The sequence below is a fragment of the Hemicordylus capensis genome, chromosome 2 (assembly GCF_027244095.1).
Source record: "Hemicordylus capensis ecotype Gifberg chromosome 2, rHemCap1.1.pri, whole genome shotgun sequence".
Taxonomy (NCBI): domain Eukaryota; kingdom Metazoa; phylum Chordata; class Lepidosauria; order Squamata; family Cordylidae; genus Hemicordylus; species Hemicordylus capensis.
Genome location: NC_069658.1, coordinates 278,597,791 through 278,616,192, shown reverse-complemented (window position 1 = coordinate 278,616,192; position 18,402 = coordinate 278,597,791). Strand labels below are relative to the sequence as shown.

At 43.7% G+C, this 18,402-nt stretch overlaps 1 protein-coding gene across 5 annotated transcripts in view; it reads left to right on the top strand.

Annotated features, from left to right (window-relative positions):
• The window catches only part of TAFA4 (TAFA chemokine like family member 4), a 230,744-nt gene that overhangs the window by 94,022 nt on the left and 118,320 nt on the right, over window positions 1-18,402 (top strand). The window lies entirely within an intron of this gene.

Sequence of the window (18,402 nt, the reverse complement as noted above, 5' to 3'; positions counted from 1 at the left end):
TACCGAGGCCAATTAATAACACTCTCCGAACGTTAGAGTCCACTTTTTAGCCATGGATAATTGATGAAGCTGTTGACAATGTGTTACGATCAGAGTGAAAAGGTTATGTCGACGCGAAAAACCAGAGATGAGTTATTGCTAAGATTTCAAAGGAGTTTATAGTTACATTTATCTAGGGCAGTTTCCCAAGTGACTTCATGACATCCCTGGATTTGGGGCAAGTTTCTTTATTTATTCTCTGTATCAAAAAGCAAACTATGTAAGACTCCTGATTTCATACAATGAAAAAAAGGAAGAAAAAGAACATTTTCCATCATGAGAGAAAATGTAGAGGGGAAGAAAAGTTGTTTCCTAGCAATATTTCACTGGTTAATTTTTTTCTGTGATAAGCTGATTACCTTAAAAAAAAAAAAAAAAAAAACCTTTTCTGAACAGATGCTACAACCCTAAGCAGCTGGGAGGCTGCTGCTTAGGATTGTGGCATCCGTTCCTCCAGTCTAAAACATTAGAAATATTTAGTGTATTATGAAAACTTTTCTCTACTGAAGAGATGAAAGGGAGCCTGAGTTGAGGTCTTCCCTCAACAGTTTCGTCGATGGATTGTGTGAGCAGTGTAGTAGGCAGTGAAGACCTATGGCTTGAGGCTTACATGTGTACTCCATGTCTACTGAATATAGGAGGCTGTTTCTCCATACAGTATCTTTTTAGCACTTAGCAATAGCAATAGCACTTACATTTATATACCGCTCTATAGCCGGAGCTCTCTAAGCGGTTTACAATGATTTAGCATATTGCCCCCAACATTCTGGGTACTCATTTTACCGACCTCGGAAGGATGGAAGGCTGAGTCAACCTTGAGCCCCTGGTCAGGATTGAACTTGTAACCTTCTGGTTACAGGGCGGCAGTTTTACCACTGCGCCACCAGGGGCTCTTATTTATATTTTTATGCTTTTTTTATTTTTATGCTTTATTTTTTTTTTATTTTTTTATTTTTATTTTTATGCTTTATATGCTTAAAGGTCCATTGGCATGCAGAAACCTTTTGCCATGCACTAATCTCCCATTTTAATAGATGTGTATCAGTTGAGAATTCTGTCTAGTTGGTTTTGGATTTTTAAGGCCATAGCATTTAAAAAATAAATTCTGTGTGGTGCAGTGACCAGTGTTGGGCTTGGATTTGCAAGTTCCAGGTTCACTCCCTGCTAAGCCATGGAGATTACTGTAAGTATAGAGAACGAGATAGTATCTCCGAGCCTCACCTGAGTCATAGGCTCTTGTGAAGATGGATAAAAATTTCCGTGCACTCTGTCTGATGGAAAGTGCAGAATGATTCATACTAACTATAGTTTTTAATTGTGCTTCTATCCTAACCTCACACAGAATTTCCTGAAAGTTAATGGGTAGAGTCCACTCTTTGTTTCATAATCCGCAAAGCCTATGTTGTTGCTCAGCACACGTCTGCATGACATGGAAATAGTACATCATATACGTCCCACCTGGCGATTCTGAGATTCTATGAAGGTACTAGAGATCTATAACTGAAGCTTGACTCCACCAAGCAGCAGTTTCCATGGCTCTGTGAGGAAGCCAAGGAAGTTAAAATTGGTTTATTTCTGTTCTACAGATGTTCTTCAGACTTAATATTTTGCACACACTGCTGCATGTAATGTTGACATTCCCCAATAGCTATATTTATGAGCACAGGAGGCCCTCTTTTTTCACGGGGGTTCTGTTCCAGAATATTGCCATGAACAGGGAACAGGTTACTCAGCACAATTATGTGTGCTCAAATCACAAAAAAGCAGGTGTAGAGAGAAATATGAGGAGGAAATCACTTGCTCTGTAGAAATGCCTCCCCCCAATCTTCTGATTTTCAGTGGGTTTTTGTGGTTTAAAAAATTATTATTATTATTTATCATAGTTATATAGCGCTTGATATGTGCATCTCTAGGCAATGTATACAATTAAAAAAATGACAAATATAAAACAGAAAAAAACAATTTCACAGAATAAAAAGTTAAAGCAATCTCATGGGATAAAAATAAAAGTTTAAAATTAATTTTAGTTAAAAACCTGAGAAAGGTGTGTCTTGAGGGGTCTTCATAAAAGCAAACTGAGAAGGAGATGATCTTATTTTAACATGGAGCATATTCCAAAGCCCTGGGGCAGCCACAGAGAACCTTCTCTCTTTTTGTGTGTGTAGAAAAGATTCACAAAATGGCCACTGGAAATCACACTGGAAGTCATTTCCAGGTGACATTGAATGACAAAGAGCTGAAAATAGCCTTAGTTTTGGTGCGCGAACAAAGAAATGGATAGCCAGAAATAGTCCTAGTGTGCTAACAAAGAAACCAGCTCTCTATACTGTGAATAGCCAAAATAGGCCTATTTTTAGCCTGCAAACAAAGAAACCAGCTATCTGCGACCCACCCACAAATAGGAGATAGGAGAACCCACGAAAAACAAGGGTCTCCTGTACTTGCTATGTGATTTTTCTTGGTGCCTTGGCTTTTACATCTTAAGCACCAAGTAGTGTAATTAATGCCTCAAGGACATCCTATACACACTTCTGTGACCTTGTGAATGTGGCCCTTTTTGTGTGCATTGCTATAGCTGCTCATATTATCCTGAGGGGTAGATGACACACATCTTAAATTCAGGTGTGGGACCAGAAAACAAACGTCTTCCCTGATCCCACAACATGTAGTTTCTAGTGGAGAATCTGGTAAGCACTAGGGAATCATGACAATAGTGGGGTAAGTTTAAACAGGCAAATATCCATGTAGATTTGTTTCATTCTAATGTCTGAGTTCAAACTCAAGACATGGCAGTTTTTTGTTAGATTCCTTGGATATTGTTCAGGATGCGACAGGACATAAAATAAATATTTAAACAAGCAACCAACCAAGCAAGCAAACTTATCCTATCACATTTTTCACCCAACAATCCTCTCATGTGATTGCTGTAAGGCTTCTCTTATGGGTGCTGGTTTGTGATACATTGAGCCCTTTCTCATGATCCGTGAGTAGGGCTTGGAGGGCCGAGGGGAGGAAGCTTCGAAAAGCTTACCTCCCCCACAGATGATCCTCTCGCTGGTTGAGCAGATTGCCTGCCCAGTTGATTGCTGGCTTCTGCCAGCAGCAGGGAAGTTTGGGGGCTAGGAGTTTCCCGGAACTCCCACAATGCACCGCACAAGTGTATGGTGCATTATGGGGAGTATGTTGATGCCGGCCGGGAGGCTGTTGGTGTTTGGGTGCTGTGCAGAGCTGCTTGGCACTGGCACACAATAAGTTAGTCCGGGCTAATGGTGTGTTCACACCCTTAACCTGGGCTAACAGCCAGGGCTCCCTTGTGGGTTTGCTGCTGGGCTGCCGCTGGGAGCCACATGGCTCTGGCAGTTCTCACGTGCAAGCAAAACCAGGCTGGGCTTCCCTTGTCTGGTTTCTCCTGCATGTGAGAACAGTCTCAAAGAGGACAGCCTGGTTCCATAGAACTAGAGAGGTTTTTCCGTACCAGTCAGAGAGAACAAAGTGAGGATGGGTTGTTTTTCAAGGGAGGTCTTCTTACTTATTCTATGAGCTAAGGCTGTACCTATGAAAATAACAATATAGCACCACCTTGTGAGTATTTATAAGTATCACAGTTGTTATGCCACAGAATATTTAAAATGTGGTAACAAAGGGGATGGGGAAAGGCAAGTACCTAAGAGTATGCATGTTTAAATTTACATTAGAGTACAGGAAATGAACCATGAAAAGATAACCACATATGCTGGGGTTATAAACTTAAATGTTTTTTATTTTTCAAAAGAAATAAACTCATTTCCGGACCATCCTGCTTGCTTTGAGAAAGCTAGAAAGAAATATGTGTAGGTATTTCCTGCTAAACGCTTAGGCTGTGGAGCGGATGTGGTGACAGAAAGAAGGGGGGGGGAATTCAAATTCCCAGCATGAAAAGACCTGTCAAACTGTAGGACCAAAATAAACTATGCAAACATATACAAATCTGCCTACTTTAAATATTATACCAGTTGCAAAATTGGTTGAGGATAACATAATTAAAGTTTAACAGATCTCTAGAGTGTTGTGCTAGATTTTGTTCAGTGTTTGGCAGTTGTCTTGTTTAAATATAGTTGTATTACAATTAAATATTATATAATATATAAAGTTCTGAAACATGTACTTCACTTTAAAAAAAAGACAAGTTCCTTTGTTAATAATAAACTCTTGGGATAACTGGTTATCACTTTGTAAGAAAAAATACCTGTCACTTCATCTATAAACACCCCAAAACAGAAAGCCCAATTGGAGGTGATGAGATGTGGTGATTTCTCAAGGTGCTGATTGGTGCTCAGCAGTCTGAATGTGTAAACTTGCCCTAAATTACCACAGCAGGATGAATTCTTGGTTTCGCTTTCCAAATAGTCTCCCTTGCTTTGTTTCTAGAAATCAGCTACAATTAATGAGCAAATGAAGATCTGCATTGTTTTACACACACAAGCACCCAGACACAGCCCATCTTGTTAACCACCATTTCCACACAGTCTTCCAAATTAGGTTGCTTTCTCCTTTCTAGAATGCAACAGAATTAACAGTGACAAAAACATGTTGACATTGGAATTTGTTTCCAATTTAGGATTCAATCACACACTTTTAAAATTCATTCCCCATCCATCCCCAAAGGAAATACCTGAGATGGAAAGATGATGCTGTCTGTTGTGTGCATGCAAGATGAATGCTCATTATACATGATGCAAATTATTTTTCTTTACAGCTCAAGATTCTGTTTGTAGATTTGTTTAGGATCAAGATTTATTTTACTCCTCGCAAAATGGTCCCTCCTAATATTAAGGTCTTTGTAAGGCACCAGCAACTTTATACAAATGAATAACAGATGATCATAAGCAATTGCTCCTGGAAGTCTCAAGGAACTTATAAGCAATATATTGTTGCTGATAACTTTTGTTTCTTAGAAACTGAGGCAAGTTCTCCTGCCAGACTTCCTTCAGACTTGACTGGAAGCCTACCTTATAATATGGAATACAATCTGCCTCTTGCTTGCCTGCACTGTCTGCATGCAAGTCCCCTCATAACCTTGAATAAGCTACATGCTCACAGTCTAACTGTTCAGATTGAGGGCGTCAACCTTTTGACAGACCATGAATCTGGAAATCTGGAAGGGAAGTGGCTGAGGATGGGAAATAGAGCAGGTAATGGGAAAAGTGGGCACCTAAAAGGAAGATGTGGTGAGGAACAGATGCCTGCAAGGAAGAAGGGCAAGAATAGGAGACTTGGTGTAAAGACTAGGAGAGGCTAGTGAGAAGAGTGCTGAGGAAAAAATCTCACACAGAGCCACAGGGAAGAAGGTTGTATGAAGGCGGCGAGCTAGTAATGGACAGGCAAGACCACTTTAGAAGCTAGGAGAGTCTTGATTCAGTGAGCCAAGGGAACATTGAGGTCAAATAGATACTGCTGAAAGTGTTTAAATTCACATAATGAGTTATATGAATTTGCCAAATATTGGGTGGCAGTTTGTGACACTTGTCACCTAATTGTGCCAAATTTCTGGCAGATCAGAAAAATGGTTTGGATTTTATGACCAATAAAAGGTTCAGTTAAGGCTGCCTCCATTCAACTGGGAAAGTCATTTTCTTGAAGGGCACAGTTCTGTCCCAGAACTGTTACGTCCTGTTTCTGCCATTCACTTCTATCTGTGCCAGAAGCTAATCTCCCACTGGGGAAAAAAAAAAAAAAAAGAGAGAACTTCAAGCTATAATAATTCTAGGAGAGGTGGAATCAAGTAGTTTTTCTCAAAACAAGAAATATCCCTGTAAATTCTGAACATACTTAAAGGGATGTGAAACAAACAAATGAAAAAACCCAGAAGATGTGTAATCACTGCCACAAAAACAAAAAAGTTGCAAGCATGTGAAATCAGCTTCTTCTGGCTAAGCTTTCACTGCTGTAATGCGGTTGCTTATTAATAGATCTGTACTACATTTGGATAGGTGGCAGTACCTGTCTCATAGTTACTCCATGCCAAATTTCAGGGACATCTGCTCTCTGTCTCTCTCCTCTCTTGCACCATACTTGTCCCAGACAAAGTGGATAAGTTTGGTGCTGGAGGGGATAGATGGAAGAAGAAAGAGAGAAAGCAAGCTAGTGCTAGCGCAGCAGCACAGGGGCGTAGCTATAACTGAGCGAAAGGGTTCAAAGAACACGGGCCCCCAGCTCCTGAGGGCCCTCCAGCTCCACCCCTCCCTATTTTCTTCATTATCTCCCTCACTCTGGGGGGCCGCCAGAGAGAGGGATGAACACGGGCCCCCACTCCCCTAGCTACGCCCCTGCAGCAGCAGAAGTGGCGACAACGAGAGTCAGGCAGCCAATTCGCCACCAGGTGCACCCTGCCTTGCCAGCCTGCAAAAGCTAGCAGCAATGGTGTTGCTGGCGAGGGGGAGCGGGGTGGCAGCAGTGCTGGTGATATGGGGGCAGACCAGTGAGAGAGGCAGAGACAGGGTGGTGAAGGGGGGGGTAAGTGCAAAGATGGTCAGGGTCACACAAGAGACTTTGGAACAAAAGGCAAAAACGGTTTTCCGAGTTCGCCTGCAGTCCTTAGACTGCATATTTGCTGACCCCTTGGCAATAAGTGCTAAAAATCTTCTGAGAACTGATCAGAGGTGCAGGGACAGGCAAGGACGCCTTCCTGGTACTTTTCCCCTTCCAGGGTCTTAGCAGGGATGCAGAGCCCTGAGTTTTCTACCACCGGCGGCTGGTCAGTGGTGGGGTGGCAGTGGCTTTAACTGTAAACTAGAAGGTGCTTGCCTCTCCTCCCACTGCACCTGAGAGCTGTTTGGAGCAGTGGTGCACCGCCCAGCACCCGCTGCAGCAGAGGATCAGCTCCGCCACTCAGCTGGCCTCCACACATGTGTGGAGGCCATTTGCTGGACATACAAATGGCCTCTGCCAGCTGAGTGGCAGAGCCGATCCTCCACCGCAGTGGGTGTTGGGTGGTGTGCTGCTGCTCTGAACAGCTTTCATGTGCAGCAGGAGGAGAGGCAAGCACCTTCTAGTTTACCGTTAAAGGTGCCTCCTGCTGCCCCACCCTTGTGGCACCTACACCAGCCGACACCACTTTCTACATTATTATTATTATTAATTATTATTATTAATTATTATTTATTACAGCTATAAACCGCCCCATCCAGAGGCTCTAGGCAGTGTACAACAACTTTTTAAAAGACATAAAAACACACAGTGCTAAAAACAATATAAAAACAATTCAAAAACAATTAAAACCATTTAAAACCAATTAAAATACTTTAAAAAACCAACAACTACACTTTACAAGCCTTGGAAGGCCAAGCCAAACAAATAAGTTTTTAGGGCTCTCTTAAAGGCTGACAGTGAGCCTAAACTGCGGATATCTGCCAGGAGTGCATACCATAGACCAGGAGCAGCTATGGAAAAGGCCCGGTTCTGAATCGCCACCAGACATACCGGTGGTAACTGGAGATGGACCTCTCCAGATGACCTCAATGAGCGATGGGGATCATACTGAAGAAGGCGCTCTCTAAGGTAGCCCAGACCCAAGCCATTCAGAGCTTTAAAGGTAATAACCAGCACTTTGTATTTCGCATGGAAACATATCGGCAGCCAGTGCAGCTATTTTAAGACAGGCATAATATGGTATCTCTGGGTTACCCCAATCTGGCTGCCACATTTCGAACTAACTGAAGTTTCTGAACTACGTACAAAGGCAGCTCCATGTAGAGCGCATTGCAGTAGTCGAGTCTGGAAGTTACCAGCTGATTCATCACTGTTTTGAGATCATTCTCTTTAAGGAATGGACGCAGCTGTCAAATCAGCTGAAGCTGATAGAAAGCGCTCCTGGCCATAGCCTCCTCCTGAGATACCATGGTGAGGCTTGGATCCAAGAGCACTCCCAAGCTGCGTATCTGTTCCTTCTGGGGGAGTGTAACCCCATCCAGCACAGGAAGATCTAACTCATCCCTTAAATTCTGAGCCCCCACAATGAGCACCTCCGTCTTGCTTGGATTCAGCTTCAATTTGTTATCCCTCATCCAGCCCATTACTGCCTGTAGGCAGGTATTTAGGGAGTGAATGCCATTTCCTGATGATGATGATGATGATAAGGAGAAATAGATTTGGGTGTCATCAACATACTGATAACACCCTGCACCAAATCTCCTGATGACCTCACCCAGCTGTTTCATGTAAATATTAAAAAGCATTGGTGACAAAATGGAGCCCTGAGGGACTCCATATAATAGCTCCCATTTTAAAGAGGAACTGTCACCAAGCTCCACCATCTGGAATCTGCCTGAGAGATAGGAGCGGAACCTCTGCAAAGCAGTGCTTCCTTTCCCCAATTCCCCCCAGCAATCCAGAAGGATACCATGGTCAATGGTATCAAACGCCGCCAAGAGATCCAAAAGAACCAACAGAGTTACACTCCCTCTGTCGATTCCCCGGTAAAGGTCATCCATCAGGCTGACCAAGGCAGACTCAACCTCATAGCCTGCTCTAAAGCCAGTTTGAATTGGGTCTAGATAATTGGTTTCCTCCAAAACCACTTGGAGCTGGTTAGCCAGCCCTCTCTCAATCACCTTGCCTAACCATGGGAGATTGGAGACTGGCCTATAACTATCCATCACTGAGGGATCTAGGGAAGGCTTCTTAAGAAGTGTTCTAATCATTGCCTCCTTCAAACAAGGAGGCATCCTACCCTTCCTCAGTGATGAGTTAATGATATTAACTAAGCCATCCCCAACAATCTCCCTGCTAGATAGAAGCAGCCAAGTTGGGTAAGGATCCAGAGAACAAGTGGTAGGCCACACCGCCCCAAGCAGCTTGTCCACATCATCAGGCATCACAGATTGAAACTGATCCAATCTAATTCTGCAAGAAGGATTGCTGGGCACCACCTTAATAGACTCTGCAGAAACAGTGGAGTACAAGTCAACCCAAATACAGGATATTTTGTCTGCAAAGAACCCATTAAAAGCATCACAGCAGAACAAAGTCCCCAGGAATTGGTTTGATTGGAAGGAGCCTGAATCAAACTTCTCACAACCCTGGACAGCTCTGCCAGACGCGAGCCCATAAAAGCAATGTACACAGACCAGAACTTATTTTTAACCTCACGCACCACCTCCGCATAAACGGGCTCTCTGCTGTGTCCTGTCATATTCAAGCCAAGTTCTCCTCCACTTGAGCTTCAGTCACCTACCTTGCTGCTTCAGACCCCGTAACTCCTCTGTATACCAAGAGGCCACTTTTAAAGCAGATCGGAAGGGACGCTTAGGAGTGATCATGTCTACTGCCCTGGTGAGTTCCCTATTCCAAGTTCCCACCAGGGCATCGACAGAATCACTAGCAGGACCAACATCAAAACCCTCCAAGGCTTTTTGGAATCCTGTTTGGTCTTTTGTTTGGATCAGGGGGGTGTTCCATGGGTGCGGGATCCTGTGGTTCCCCCATTGTCATGGACGGACCACTATCTGGTTAAGGTTGGTTTCACAGCCACAACCCAGCCCTGCAACACCAACTCCAAGACCAGCTCCATCAGCTTAGTTAGGGAGTCAGTTGGGCAGCGGGGTGGATGGTACACCAAAAGAATCCCCAATCTATCCCTAGTTGACAGCCTCAGAAAGACACAGTCTTTCATGGAAAGAGTGGAAATAATGTGCTGCTCTTCCCAATCCATGCAGTCCTATGGCCATTTGGAACGAACCAGTGCATTTCAGTGGGCATTCCTTGTCATTCATTCTCATACGTTCCCTGGAATTGACATGACCCTTAACTTCTTGTAAAAGGACCCCACCCCCAATTACTGCATTTATCTAATGAGGGGTGTGGCCATTGGGATGGGCATGGACATGGGGCATGACTGTCAGGGTAGGTGTGGCTATGGGGGCTGTCATGAAGAACACCTGCCCTTCTGAATTTATAACTGCATCACTGGAACTGACACTTACACACTTCCAAAAATATTCTAGTAGTGCAAGTCCTATTAACTGCAAGCCCCATTCCAATAATTAGCTCTTGCCTACTTGAGTTTGGTATTGTTTGTGGCACTACGAGACACCCCCCCCACCGCCCCACCCTGCACTTTTTAAATATAAGTGCAAGATCAATGCACATATTTTGGGACAGAGGTCTGGTAAATATGCAAGCTTCAAAGTGGTGACTAGAAGGACAGCTTCAGTGAGACATAAAGGGCATACAAACAAATCTGTGCCTATAGCTCAATTCTCCCTTCATCATCTAATCAAACAGCTGCATCATGACACAGACATGCGGAGATAGGAAATATGTCATTTACAGGGCAGAAGAAAAAATTGAGCTGCAGTGTATAAAATGTCACCTTTCCCCTTCCTATTCAGGAAGATATAAGCATTCAATTTTGTATCCTCGTTCTGCCTTCTCACTACCACTCTGAAGCTAATTTAAGGTAAGAGGTCCACATGATAACTACATTTCTCTTACACATCTAAATCTAATGGCAAATGCTATTTCTGTTTCTCTCTTTTAAAGTGATCACGCAGAAGACATATGATTTGACTGCAGTGGTGTGCGATTAACAGTGTCTGCATATATTGAGTATTGAACAATTCACTACACATCCCACATCAACATTTCTGTAATATGTATTTTCTTCTTAAATTTCCAGGAAATTTAGGACCAACAAACAGAGGTACTTTTTCACACAATTCATAATCAACTTGTGGAATTCTCTGCCACAAGATGTGGTGACAGCCAACAACCTGGATCTCTTTAAGAGGGGTTTGGATAACTTCATGGAGGAGTGGCCCTTATTAACAGCTACTAGTTGGAGGGCTATAGGCCACCTCCAGCCTCAAAGGCAGGATGCCTCTGAGTACCAGTTGCAGGGGAGTAACAGCAGGAGAGAGGGCATGCCCTCAACTCCTGCCTGTAGGCTTCCAGCGGCATCTGGTGGGCCACTGTGTGAAACAGGATGCTGGACGAGATGGGCCTTGGGCCTGATCCAGCAGGGCTGTTCTTATGTCCTTGGGGAAAACTGGGATGGATGAAGGTGTGCAGTGCGGAGGGAAGGAGAAAGTGCATGCTGGGAGATAGAGGGAAAACCATATCGGGGGGCTCCTTTTTTCCTGTTGTATTGTCCTGGTTGCATATGCAGTGTGATCTGCATTGGGTTATTTTGAAGTTTAATGACCAAATGTTTCTCAAGGTGGGATTACAACACATTACAACAATACAAGAAACAACCCAGCAGCATTTGTTTTTATGGCTCATAGCAGAGGCCAGAGCATTGTTCTGGGCCTGCTAGGGGGAGAAGAATAACTGGCAGTTGAAGCAGAGTTCTTAAGGCGTGGGGCAAGAAAGTGAGTTCCCTTTACCTGCTTCTTGTCTGGCTGATGGTTGGGGACAGCCTGGTCTTTGCCTTGCTGCGGTGTTCTTCCAGGGGGCTGAGGTTGAAATCTCCAAGTGGCCATTGACTGGTGATGGAGAGAAGCATATTAAGAGTATCCTTTCTCCTCACTTTTGCAGTCCTAGGACAACTAGATAAACAACTTGACCTACAGAATGTATGCAGTGGTCAAGTTTTCTGCTGTGGTATACATTTCCCTGATGCTGTGGAAGCCTAAGCCGTGTTCAAGTGTACCTAGGTGATGGTGCCCACAGGAGTGCAATGGCAAATCCCCCCCTCCCCATTCCAGTATGCTCCCACTTCCCATGCTTACAGCATTTGTCTGCAGAGCTCAAATGCTGTATATGAGAAAAGCTTCTTGCCCTGCTTAAGAACTCTGGGCACCCAGCCTTCTTAATCATGGGGAGGATCTCTCCTCGGAGATAGTGTTCTTATCTTAAGGCAGATGCTATATTCATGAGAGTGTGGGGTGAAATAGGGCTACAGAGCACATCAGCATGAGAGTGGGGTTTGCTGGCATCTGCTGCTAACATTGTATTGGGTTCAGTGCCCATTGTTTTAAAAGCACTGAACAGAGCTCTTGAATAGACTAGAAGGGTTGCTGAGACTCAGTGGTGGATTGATGGAGAGGCAGAGTAGGCATTTGCCTACGGTGGCAAAATCTGAGGAGCACCAAATTTTGCCCCTCCTCAAATTTTGGCACCACTCTCTGTGGGCAGTGGCGGCTGCAGCAAGGGTAGAGTGGGTGAGGAGAAAGCCCCCCCCTTTACCTTATTACAAAAAAAGGCAAATATTTTTTGTTTAAGGTAAAAGGGTAGCAAAAGCCTTTTTGCCTACGAGTGGCAAAAAGCTTAATCCGCCCCTGCTGAGACGACTCTGCCCAGTAGCTCCAAGGCCAGGCATGCAGAGTTGATCCTTCAGGTAGTGTCCATCCCAAGGCAGAAGAAGTTATCCAGAGCTTATTGCTTTCCAGGCACAATGAAAGATGACACTTTTGAAAATGCCCTTAATGATCTTTAACAAGCTTAAGAAAGAGCCTGGTCCCATAGAAACAACTGCTATTCATATGCTTAACTTTTGAGTTTGCCATATGGCATGAAGTACTCAAGTAAATCCCCGAGAAAAGAGTATCTTACAGAAATCATGCAAGACCTTTCTGCTTGGACTGGCTTTTTGTGTTCATCATAAACCAGTAGGATTATAGGAGTTCTGAGATTTATGTTTTATTTTAATCTGGCTGAATTGCACATTTTCTATACACTTCTCTCTTTAAACAACTTATTGTTCTTTGGCATATGCTTGCAGGATAGGGCAGTCTAGACATGTAAGTAAAAAGCGTTGCACATTATAGGACATGTCATGGCAAGCACTGAAGAAACCATATTAGAAATGTACTTAAACAATGTTTCTGCTTCCTAGAAGATAAAAATTCACTATATTTATGGACAGCGATGTGACTGGGGAAAAGAGCAGAGAAGGGTGAATTCAAGAAAATTTCCCACTCACATATACTTTTGATCTATCCTAGAGTCATGCATATAGCTTATTTACATAGTAAATACCTGGGTGCTGTCTTCATTCTTTCAGCTCATGACTGATTCTCACATTTTGCATTTTACAATGGACTGTGTATAGCCAAGTGTATATGCTACAATAGCAATAGCAATAGCACTTACATTTATATACCGCTCTATAGCTGGAAGCTCTCTAAGCAGTTCACAATGATTTAGCACGTGATTCTTTTGTTAGGTCCGAAGAGTGTGTGTGTGTGTGTGTATGTGCATGTGTAAAATTTGCTACAAGTCCTTTTAAAATACTTGGAAGCATCAGTCACGAAAGGGTTGAGCTCCTGCTTCTAAGTATCTAAGGCAGGGCTGCACAACTTCAGCCCTCCAGCTGTTTTTGGACTACAACTCCAAAAACCAACTCCCATCAGCCACAGTGACCAATAGGGATTATGGGATTGGTAGTCTAACATCTGCAGGAAGCAGTGGCATAGTAATGGGGAGAATGGCTCCCCGCTTTGCAGCAGCGCTCTCCCCATGACAGTGTGCACGCTCATGCACCTTGCTGTCACAGCCGCTGCCCCCACCTCTCTCAGCTCCCTGCCCCCTGGTGCTCCTGCCACTGGCCCATTCTCCTTCCATTGGGGTTTCTGGGGCCACGTATGTTCCCTGTGTCTCCATCAGGGTGTATGCGCACCCTCATTCCCAGAGGCCTCGATGGAAAGAGAATAGGCCAGGGAGCTGGCAAGCAATGGCAGTGGGTGGAGTGAGAGGTGACTCCCGGACGCAGTGAGTGGTGCATGCACCCCACCCCCCATTCACTCAACTCATCCCCCTTTGCAGGCCGGCTGGCCTGTGCCCCCACTGTCACTGCTCCTGCTCCCAGTGCCAGTCACCTCTCGCCAGCTCCCAGGCCCCTTCTTCTTCCATCGGGGCTGCTGGGAATGATGGTGCACATGCACTCTGTGTCTCCATCATGGTGCCTGTGCACCCTCATTCCCAGAGGCCTTGATGGAACCTTTCCTGATGGACTAAGAATGGGTGGCGAGCAACTGTGGTGGGAATGGGAGGGGAGAAAGACTCAGTGGGTGGCTCCTGGAAGCTGGGCAGCTTGGGTTCTTGGAACCCGTCCACCCAATTCTAGCTCCATCCTTGGCAGGACAGCCGGAGATATGAAGCCCTGATTTAAGGGGATATATGCCACAAGTATACTGATTTTACTTGCATGCATCTTTCAGACTTAATGAGTGAGAATCCAATCAATACCCAGGTACAAATAGTCAGTGTGTCTAGGTTCTTATTATTGTTATTTATTATTATTATTATCAAAACTTTTATACCGCCCTTCCAAAAGGCTCAGGGCGGTTTACATTAAAACACCATTAAAATCAATTAATCATTAAAACAAAAATTATAAAACATAAAACAATAATTAACAATTAAAAACATCATAAAACAACAATTAAATATTCAGAACTATTTAAAAACAAGTTTTAAAAAGCTGAAAAAGCCTGGTTGAAGAGGTGTGTCTTCAGGTGTTTTCTGAAAATTGCCAGAGATGGGGAGGATCGTATCTCAGCAGGGAGCGCATTCCACAATCTCGGGGCAGCAGCCGAGAAGGCCCATCTCTGTGTAGCCACCAAACGAGTTGGTGGCAACTGGAGACGGACCTCCTCAAGTGACCTCAACGGCCGGTGGGGCTCATAGCGAAGAAGACGCTCTCTTAGTTAATGTTAGATTCTCAGGAACTTAGGACTGCACAGGCTACCATGCTGGAAACTGTGTCTTGCATTATTTTTCACCTCCATTCACTTCAGCCCCTCCCGCTCATAAGAGGTTAAAAGAAGAAACGTGGAGGCAACAAAATATTAAGTGCTTTCCAGACTTCAGATAAGAAGTGAAATAAAGACTGAAATTCCAGATATAGGGTGTCTCAGCCTCTGTGTCTGGATACAATGTGGTTCTGCGATTTCCTTGTTTGCTTGTTTGTCAGGAGCCATTGTTCCTAACTGGAAAAGTCTGTTAATGTAAGTGGAACGACAGTAGCCTTCTAAATCCCACTAGAGGGCTCTGCAAGACTAAAAACCAGGTAAGCAACACCAGGCAGACACAAAGCACTCCATCTAATGATCAAAGTCATAATTGTGCAGTTTGCTAATCAGAATCACAACTCTTTTGTTTCTTCATGGGTCAATCATCGATGGGGCATAACAGTCTCTACTCCTTTGTTACAGTGAACTCCGTTTATGTCTTAATGTTTTCTTCAGTATGCTATATTTATGGATATTATTGCCTAGTTTCCAAATATAGGCTAGCTATAGTGGAAGGCGGTGTCTGTAATTGTTACAGATAGGTGAAAAGAGCACATCAGTGCAACAAAAGGATTATTTTAAACAATGTAATTCTTGGCTTGAGAACATACATGTTTTCCAACACTATAGATGAGGGGAAAATTTATAGCTTTATAAAGGGGAATATAGTGCACACAGAACAGGTTTTGACAAAGTCTTCAATTTAAATGCATAGGTATGCTTTCCACTAGGGAGCAATTCAATGTTAATTTGGTCTTTTATAATGTAAAATATAGCCTCTGGTATGGTTTCTCCATGAATGTGCACTTTACAGTGTGTTCCTATATGAATAGATTTATGTATTCAAGAGAGCTGGAAACAAATTACAGATTGGATGATTAATGTGTAGGTTTCATGGGTCAGGCTTCAAAACAATCAGGGAAAGAAAAACATTGCTTAAGGAAGTGCAGGGTGAACTTTCGAATGATCAAACCTCAGTCAGCGAACAATTGGTCAACACATGTCACGGGCTGCAGACTAGAGTCCTGTTTCTTGTCCACCCCTTGCCCCCATAGCAGTTGGAATAAGGTGATTTTATTCTATAGACCTTTGGGAAGACTTGGGGACATGCAGACTTCCTTGACTCAGGTTATTGTGGCCATCAGTATCATTTTAGAAGCTTGATATCTGTAATGGGAAATTGATCCATTATAGGGGATGGGCTGCAGCTCAACAGGAGAAGTATCTGGTTTGCATGCTGAAGATTCCAGGTTCAGTCCCCGGAATCAACCAGTAGGGATGTCTGAAACCTTGGAGATACATTGTCCATCAGAACCGACAAAACTGAGCTAGATGGACCAGCAGTCTGACTCGGTATAAGGCAGCTTCCTATGTTTAACTTATATTTTGACTTATGTCCTGTTCCAGGGTTTCTTATCGTGGCTGGGGATGATGGGAGTTGTAGTCCATCAACATCTGGGGGCCCAAGGTTAAGAAACCTTGTCCTATTCTATCTAAGCAGGGTGTGTGGAAGATGATTAACAGTTTCTACTGCTGAAAGTGTCTGTGCTTAACACATTTGTCATGGATATGATACTTTTGATATATATGTGCCTGCTGTAAACATATGTTTTATCTCAACTTAGTTTTTCTCTCTCACAGCAAAATGAACACCTATGGTATTAGGCTAGGCTAATCCAAGGTTTGTTCAGACAAGTTAAAAAAAGTAGTGGGACTTGTTACTCGTCTAATATCTCTTCATTACTAGTTATCAAAAATCAAAGCTCAAACATTGACATTATGTTAAGGCATATCACCTCATTAGAAGTTTTAAGTTCCACAGGACACTAGCAAAAACAAAAAGGCAAAACCAAAAGAAAATACAAAAACAAACAAACAAAAAAACCGAAATAGCCCACACCCCCTTGGGGGATCTTATTAAATAGTTTGCACAGTTGATAATTCCATTCCATGTGTCTCCAAGCTACATTAGTGTCTAACGTAGATCTTTCCTTTCTACCCCAACACATTGATTGCATTCATACGTAACACAAGACCAGCGTTGAACAGGACAGGATTTGAAACTCCATTTCATCCCAATGTGTGTAACTGCAGTTTTGCGGCAAAAGTGACCTGTGGTTTGCCTTGCCAAACTTCAGTTAGAACCTGCACAAAGATTCGCTGCCAGAACTAGAGGTTTGGCTGCCATGGCGTTATGCCTGAATGTGGACACTGCTATAACCTGGGTTCCATGCTGCTTCTGGATCTGCAATCATAGAGATGGCGGTGCAGACCTGCCTGGGATCGCGTCTACTCCATGCCTTCTTGCTGTTCGCCTCGCCGAGCACTCGCCCTGCCCCTCCTATCTCCAATCCAACAAAGCTGTTGCCTGGCACCAGGGACATTGCCACATCTCAGCTTAAGCTTGTCCACCTGTCAACCAGCAAAGTCACACAGGGGCATGCCCTCTTCCCACTCTGTCCCTTGCTCCCCCCTCCAAGCAAGCAGGAGGGAAAGGGGACAAGTTGACACGATGGACACTAAGTGTTTTGCTGCCCGAAAGTCAGGCGACAAAGATGTATGTTCACAAGCACAAGCACTCCAGGTGGCACAGGAAGATATGGCTGGGTGGGGATACAACACAGTAGATGCGTTTTGTGCACACACTTCCAATACGGTTCAGAGACGCAAGAGGTCTCAATTTCCCTTAATGGAACCATGTAGCACTGGGCAGGGCACAGCACTGCAAGGTGCAAATAGTCATCTCTGCATGGTGCCAGGTGAACTGTGCCGAATATTCCGCTTTGGCCAAAGCTTCATGCAGACCCAATAAAATATTAGCCAAGGAGCTGCACTTAGGGCCACTACTGGCTCCCAGGCCTTACAGTGGAGAGCATTGCCTTAGAAGAATTGCCACTTCACTCATCCTAAACTCCTCTCTGTACTCATTGCTGCACCCGTTTGAGTCAGTAAAACTATTTCCCATTCATTTACATAAGGTTTGGTGGTGGTAAAGGGTTTTTGTTAGCTCTGATGACTCCTTCTGAACAATGCAGAAGTTATAGCATTTTGGAGTTTGGTTCCAATAAATTCTCCTGAAATCTCTCTTTAAAGAAATAAATAAAATAAACCGCCAGGCTATTTCTTGATTTTACTGCAGTCGTTTTTGTTTCAGAAAAGTGACCATTGGAGGGCAGTATCTTTTTAAAGCAGGAGATTATACATGTCATCTTGTGCTCGGCTGGGTAATCTCTTCTCATCACACTGGAAATGATATCTGTCAGAACAGAATGGAACCAACATTTGGTATTCATTAACTTTCTGGGATAGCAATCTTTAACAATTCTCCCTAGAATAAAAATAAATTATGAGCAAGAAGCTCCGGGATCATCACCCTCATTGCTTAGTATCAACTCTTCCTTTCTTTTGTGATTTCTGTGTGAATTATCCTGCTATTCAAGATCCAAAAGACAATGAAGCCAATGATGGTTGAAGTTTTCTTTGCCATCTTTGAATCTTCAGAGATACCAGCAAAAGTAGTTTGTTCGTGGGTGTTCATGGTATTTGTCTTGCCCCACTGACAATTTTTCTTCATGACCCCTTGCTAAAAAATAATGTCCAGAATCCATCCTCTCTAATAAAACGCTTGGTGTCCGTCCGTGGACGGACACCA